General features: G+C 40.1%; 1 protein-coding gene across 7 annotated transcripts in view; it reads right to left on the reverse strand.

Annotated features, from left to right (window-relative positions):
• Nucleotides 1-8,222, reverse strand: part of LOC108752307 (AF4/FMR2 family member 4) — a 275,024-nt gene that overhangs the window by 27,598 nt on the left and 239,204 nt on the right. The window lies entirely within an intron of this gene.

The following is an 8,222-nucleotide window of genomic DNA, read 5'->3' on the forward strand; positions in this document are numbered from 1 at the left end:
ATTATTATTCTATAATAGCTTCTCAGTTTATGACTGCATTCGAAATTTGACAGTAAACGGAGCGCAGTTTATATAATTAAAAGATTTAGAATTCATATATAAATTAGACGCGAAGATCTAGCTTTGACAGTGTTTTAAAATGCTGGTAACATTATTAAATTGATTTATTGTAATTGTGATGTTATTATTTCAACTTCAATTTATGATTGCATTTCAAATCCGATAGTGGCATACAATTTATATAATTAAAAGACGTATTTAGAATTTACATATAAAATATATTACTAGACAAGATCTAGTGTCAACGTTGTTGGCCCTTTCCTTACTTAATTTATTCATAAAACGATCTAGATTAACTTATTATTCTCTTCTTCAATTTTAAAAATCTCTTCTCTGGTTTATGTCAAGCCTGCTCTCTTGAGAGAAAGACAACTTCCTCAAGAGTCTATATAATTTTTTTCCACAAGCATTTAATAAATATGAACACATGGTGAAGCTTGTAATCGTCGTGACCCAAAATCTCGTGCAATTCAACAGAAGTGCAGTTAACGCGTTCGAGACGAGGTGAAAAGAGATTCAGGTAGATTGATATACATATAGATACAAAAAGAAGCGGTTTGTCGTTCTTACACAGTAGTCTTTCGTACTCGGAACCGACTGTTGTGCACGAGAAATTCGCCTTTAGAAATTCGATGACCTGCTTGCTACCACGACCGAGGGGGAGCAGAGGAAGTAACGATGAAAGGAAGAGGTGGAAGAGCAGAGCGCGCGCGGGTCGACCGGCATTGCGTAAACAATAGCGTACACGCAACGTTCACGCATGCACACAACGCATGTCATGGGAAAGGGACTTCAGGGAAGAGCTTGTGGACGAGCCTGCGGTATGAAAGCGAATGGTGCGGAGGGTGCACGGTCTTAAATTCGAAATATAGAGGGCTGAACACACTGGGCGGACTGGCGCGCGCGCACACACACACTACCCGTCGTTACAGGGCGCGCCGTATTTTATCACCCTCATTTTACCACCAAGCTTGTCTATAATGTGGAAGCGCGTGCTTCGACGTTATTACGAAACCACGCAAGAAATTGTTGCGGCAGCCGGAAATAATTCCGGTGAGAGGAAGCGAGGTTCCTTTTATGTGTAAAACCCCGAAAAATTTTGGTTTCATATTAGTATTAAACATAGTAAATATTAGAAATTAATTTTTTTTTCTTTATACGGAAAAGATGGTTTTATTAAAGTGGCTAAAAATTCAGCCAGATACAAATCTGGAAATAATTTGTTGAATCATCAAAACAATTATGCAGATTACTCAAATTGCATAGCTGAATTATTACAAAATTACTTGCAGCATTACTCATTATATTTGAAATTCTTATTTTAATAATCTAACAAAATTATTTTCAGATCTGTATCTAGCTAAATTTTTAGATATTTTAACAAAATCATTCTTTCCTGTATACATAAAATGAATGTGTTAAATAAATCTTGACAAATAAATACATTAGATAATTATCGTATTCCTTTTCTTTGTACATTTCTGCGCATTTTTATAGACGATAAAAAATATTTTATATGATAATAAATACGTTAGATAATTATCACATTTTTTTCTATATAAATTTCTACATGTTTTTTTTTCATAGCAAATATTAAAGCAGTTTTTTTGACGAAAAGAACTTGATTTCGTATTAGCATTAAATATAAAAAATTATATTAAATTAAATATAAAAAAATTACTTCTTCACGTTACATGAAAGTGAATAAATAACCTTGACGAAAACATGTAAAATAATTGTCAAGTTTTTTCATTATACATAGCTACGTGTTTTCTTTTTACAAGATACAAAAAAGATATTGTTTTGCATGCTCATTAAATAATTTATATTTACGATCAGAAGACACTCGGTTATAATGTCAATAAACGATTGTATAATTGCACACACCGGGGCACTTATTATTCATCGGACATCATGGCCGTCATTTCAACAATAGATACGAAATTATCCTGCGACCTCCCGCCGCCTAATTATCAATATTCGTTGCGTTGCAGTCCAGCGGTCGACTCGGTATACGGATGACTGCGATCAATCAGTGACGCAACGCACAATAACCGCTCTCGATGTCAGAAAATAATTAGCGCCGAAGTATCACGAGGTCGTTGCGTATCTTGTTAGCACACGTATGTCAATAATTGAGCCGGATGAAGGAGTTGACTCCGTTTAAATCTTTTAACGTAAAAGTTTACGCCTCCATAATTCTCATCCGATGTGTAAAATATAAAATACTTAAACGAAAAGGGCAGAGAGTTCGATATCAATAATTAATATTATCTCGAAATACGAGCGGAATATAATTCTACGACTGTACACGCATGGAAAGAACGATTTTGCTAAAATATTTAAAAATTTAGTTAGATTACAGATCTACGAATAATTTGTTGTACTATTCAAATAATTATGTAAAACGTTTAAACGTTGTAAAAATGCTGCAAAAATTTTAACATTTTGAGAGAGAGTTTTATAATTGCATGGTAAAATAATAATAGTTAGGAGTGTTATTTTTGGTTATTATTGTTATAATGTTAGTAATAATAATATGTTCTCTCAAACATAAAAAAATTGTACCATAAATTATGATAATTTCAAATATTACTATAGTAAAAAAACATCAAGATATAAATGACGAATGACATAAACATTTTTATTCAATAAATGCAATCGCAATTACAATAAATATAATTATTTTTTTATATTCACTTTAACTATTTATATGGTAATCATAACTAAAATATATATTTAAAAAATTAATGATTTTCAAGCAGTGTGTGCGCGTGTATGATTACTATTATAATTAACTATACTTGTATAGATACAACAACTGTAAATATAAAGTTGTTCTAAAAAGTTGATAGATGCAAATTATAGTTAAATTATAATAATTGCAATCATTTTTCTTCCGCAGCAAAAAAAAATCAGTTTAAACCTATATAATTATATTTGGATGGTCGAAACAAAATTATTTTCAGATCTGTATCTAACTAAATTTTTCGATATTTCAGCAAAACCATTCTTTCCGTACAACCAAGGCGACTCGTATAAATAATTTCACGCGTTAAATTTATCCGCTCGACGCGATCTATAACATCACTGACCATCACCGACCGACCCCCCCTTTCCCTGGTCCAGAAACGCGGGGAACTCGTCGTCAGCGGACGTGCTGATGATCATTGAGATTCGAAATTTGCAGCGTTCTCCGCGCGTAACAATGTTGACATCGGGTCAACCCGTGTAATGCGCGCGCCACGCCGGTGCAACAATGCGCCGTAAATTCATCGTCCGAGTTATCTCCGGCTGAGCTCCGTGAGTCATCGACCGCTGTCGTCGTCGCGCCGCGATCGATTGGATCGAGCAAATAGAGAAACAGAGAGCGAGAGCGAACGACTTCGATGTTGCGCACCTGATGATAACAGAAGGTAGCTGACACCGCCCTGGAGTAGCTTGAATCTACTGAACATGAGTTATCGCTGCTGTTGTTGTTTCTGTCTCATGTTATTCGTGCTCGCGAAGTAGTGCAGTCGGACGGTGTATGTTGTCGGAGAGATGCTGCATCAAGATGCGACTTCTGATGCTTAGGAATTCCTGATGAAGTTCGCTTTCCACGCACTCGCAGAATTGTCAAACTCGTCGATACTTCAATTAAGTTTATCGCTGGATCTCGCGATTGCGAAACGTATTCTGAATTAAATTTTGAACTATTTTTCTTTTTGCACTCATTCGTTCCAACGTTCCCCACTTTTTGTGCTTACATCTTTATTAATTATATTAGACATGTCAATTATCTAATTACTCGGCTGAAAATGACCAAATTAAATTAAATGTTCTGCCACTAGTATATATATGTATATGTGTGCGTTATATTTAATAAATGTATTCGTCTAATTTTGAGCTCGTTTCATATAAATGACCTCTCTTCCTTCTCATTCTTATTTAGTAAAACGGGCGTAATTTATTATTGATTTGAATTAAATTTGTACGATCCTGTTTACAAATCTGGGTTACAGCACAGAGTTGTATCTTCAAGATATATTTTCTGTTATCGAAATGAATTACATTCAGCCTATTATTACATCGCACAATGCACCGAACCAACGTGGAATCGTGGCTTTATCTCAGGAAATTGCGAGAAGTGGCTGGCGACGTCCGTTCGCCGCACAAGCGGAGCATTCAGTGCGCTTAAATACAAAGCTCACATTATCCAGGAGGACATTGAAAATCCGCGCGCAAGCAAGAAACGAATCCAAACTCGCGTCGCACACGCGAGGTCGTGCGGATAAAACAGTGGCAAAAAGTTTTCTTCAAGGCTATGCGAAACGTCAAATCAAGATCCACCGAAAACTATTCTCCAGTCGTCAGCGCGAGGCTCTAATAAAAAAGTCGGCGGGTCTGCTCGGCAATATCCTCGGCACCCGCGAAGAAACCCTTATCGTGAAGACAGGTGTCGGCGTGCGAAGAATTCTTCAAGGTTGTAAATTTGTGAGGCGCTCCAAGACCTTCGGCGCATTTAGTTGAAACTTGAGAAAGTTCAGATTAACTTTTATCCGTAGGAAAAAAAGAGAGCGAGCAAGCAGTATCACGGTACAGGACGTAAAAGAAGAAAGGGTTCTTCAAGGTCTCGACAGAGGGTGAGGTGAATCCACGTTTTCGTGCCGGAAGTGCCAACACGCCCCCTCGGGGCTTGCTTACACGTGAGCGACTGACCCAGACTCGGCTAACTATGGCCGGGAAAGGTCCTCTTCGGGGTCACCACCTATGTACACACTTTGGTAAACTTTGCGGCCACGCGACGTATGTCCTCCTCTCGGGACGCTTTAGAAACGAATGCGCTAACGACACGTGTACCAGTCTAAGCACTTCGGCACCCTTTCCTCTTCGTCGGCCAGCGATGTTAATTTTTCTTACTAGAAGGAAGTAATTGTCATTCCAGCAACGTTCCGGCTAGAGGCGAACACGTGAACGATGACAGTAGATGGCGGTCAATAAGAACGCGTGCCGGAATCATGTCCCACAAAGTGCTTCTCTTCTTTTTCTTCCTTTGCTTCACTGGAACCCTGAAGGGGGGTTCAAGTACTATATAAGCAACAACGTGAAGAAAATATTAGAGTACTCTACTGAACACACACTGCCACTGGATTCAAACCGAAGCTTATTTTCTGAGTTTCCCCTACTAAACAATCACGCTGTCACTGAGCCACACAACTCCCTACGTTGACGCTCACTCTTGTGTTTACTTATACATATCTTACAGTATCATGGTTACTCAAATACAAAGATGAGTCAAGAGCAGTTTACTGTAGGTCTAGTTTTTATTCTTGCACTAGAACTTTCTTTTGCCAAATATGTACTTTCTCACTTCAAGTTCCAAAAAAAAAAAGAAAAAAAAAAAGCACACACGAGTTCAATCACCGAAAACAGATCTCTTGTCCTCTTTTAGTTCAAGCGCTCCTTCTCGGAAAGGAATACGTGTCGAGGCTTCACCGAGGCTTCACCGATCGCAGCACTCTCGCTGACGCGACTGATCGTATCGAGCGAACGGATCAGCTGCCGTGAAAAACGAGCGCTCCGTGTCCGTGAATTCAGATCGCTGTTCCCCTATACGGTAACTTCCGGCGACGCTCTAAAATTATCGATTTTGCGACACGTGGCGTGACTCGGTATTTTACTCGTTTAATGCGCGGCACGATTATTTACGAGAATCGCGCGTTTCACAAAGTCCGGGTAATCTTAATTACAAATTTCTCGCTTTTCACGATGAGATGCGAGATATAAATCGTAATATTGATTAGACATTGTCGCCTCCACGAGGCGTCACGGAATGCGATCCCCTCGTTTATAAAGTCATGAAGAGATTCTCCCGCCTTTGTGTGCTCCAGTATATCGGCGGGACCTCGTTTCGAAACCGAGCTCCGATCGATGACACGAGGTTTCCTCGTAATTTCTCGTCAACGTCGCAACGATGGTACAATTGATCGACACGATCAAAACTAATTTTAATGAGACGGTGATAACTCGCTGACGACAACGAATGATACATACGCGCGCAGAGAAGCACGGTCCGCTTTATGAAGAACGTCACGCGATACACTTCATCGCGAGCCAATAGGGACGCGCCGTCAGTTGAACCTCGTTTTGAAACTCAACACCGATCGATACTGCGCGCACAACTTTGTCTGCACGTAATTCCCACCCTCTCATCAACATTTCAACGGCGAGTAGAATTTAAATGAGCGTCAAGCTCGATGACACGCACGTTGATTAATTCAAGCATGCACACGCCCGATCATCGGGCTCCGCGCATCTCCTCCTCTATTGTTGTACTCCGCTCACTCCGTCAAATTGAGCCTCGGGGGCTGCACCTCCGTCGAACACTTCGCACTCGAAAAACGATTGATTACACCGCGTAAACCTGCAAATCGCACGGTCAACACTTCAACACTTCATCGAGGCAGCAGGTTTAAATGTCATCGAGCGACGACGGACTCGATGACACGCGACGTTACTTTCTCATCGCGTGTTACGCAATCAATAGGTAACGGAGTGAGAAAAACCTCCCCGGTTAAAAGTTCCCATCAGGAGGAAGGATTTCACACTCGACTTCGTTTGGATCGATCAGCGCGATAATAGTACAACCTTAGAATCTTCGTCGACTTGGCGTCGCTGTACGGTCTCACAACCGTGAGGGCGCGAATCTAAGTGGAAATTAGTGGAAACTTTACCAAGCTTCTTCTTGCACACAGAAACATACGTACTATACGCAAGTAGTAATTAGCTAGTTTCAAATATTTCAAAAGTTCATATATCCGAAAATTTATCAAGTTCATTACAAACACTAAAATTCAAAATGTACTCTAAATCCTAGTTTAGAATTTAATACTTCAATCAATTATCAAATTAAAACAAATTCAATTTGCTTATTACATAAAGTAGTTTTTCTCCGATCAATTTTATAATATTCTTCAAAAAAAAAAAAAAAATCTTTTGAGTACACAATAATAAGTTTCTTTAAATCTAATAATAAGTAATAAATATATTTTAAAGTTATTATCAAGAAACAAAACAAATTGAATAATCAATTTTCTTCGCAATAATATAATAATACTCTTGTCTGCGTACACTCAAATTTTTAATAAGCATGTTACAAGAAAGTATTCTTTGTTAAAGACAACCGTTACTCAAATGGGACGAACTAAATTAGGTAATCACTTTTCTTAGTAATAGAACGTTGCCTTTCTGTGTGCACTTAAATTCCGACCGTTCGGAACTGGTTCGGAACTGGTTCCGTTCACAAATTTTCCGGCAACACTTTGGTAATAATTGGCGGCGGCCACGGTAAAGAAATTTAAATCACGCTGGCGCGAGTGCAACGTGTACAGTCTAAGCGACGCGCGTCGGTTGACTGAGGCTCGAAGAGGCCCCTTCTAGTCGGCCGGCATGGCATCACCGCGGCATGGCACGATTTTCTGCTTACTATCACCGCCGCGCCGCCGCCGCTGTTGCTGCTCCTGCTCCTGCTTGCTGTTGCTTGCCGCTGTTGCTTCGCTGCCGGGTGGCGGTGGTAGTACGGTAAACGGGCCCCGGAACACGCGCCGACGAGAGGGGCCTGAGGCCCCTGCGCGAACACGAACGCGCGCAGCTTGGCAAGCAGACGGTCGGCTTCACCTGCACGCATCGAGGGCTTTGTTACGTATCCCCCTTCTTCTTGGGCAACGCGGACGCGGGGCCCGCGTTAGAGCCGTACAAGCAAAGCTGATAGCCGAGTGCCTACGTGACCGTTTGTAATATACACGAACGCGCGCCTTCGAACTGTCGTCAGGGTTGAAGAACCCTCCCTCGGAAACGAGGAGACTTCAGGAACTCGGCGCTCGATTGAGAGATTTATGCGTGTTTAGGTTGCCAGGGGAAACCTTTCTACCCGGGATTTATCGACAATTCCGCGCGCCCGTCGTTGACTCGTACACGGGGTAAAATACAAAGGTAAATACTACAGAAGGATAAAAAAATCTCTTAAAATGTAATTCTAGAAGAGCACGAGCTTCCGATTCGGAGGTCTTAATTACCGATCCGTTTTTGAAACGAACAAATGAACAATTTATTGGCTTTCTCAGCTATTTTAATATAAATTTTAAAAATAGAAAATCTGAAACTATATATAATATTATATA

The sequence above is a fragment of the Trachymyrmex septentrionalis genome, unplaced genomic scaffold (genome assembly GCF_001594115.1).
Source record: "Trachymyrmex septentrionalis isolate Tsep2-gDNA-1 unplaced genomic scaffold, Tsep1.0 scaffold6, whole genome shotgun sequence".
Lineage (NCBI taxonomy): Eukaryota > Metazoa > Arthropoda > Insecta > Hymenoptera > Formicidae > Trachymyrmex > Trachymyrmex septentrionalis.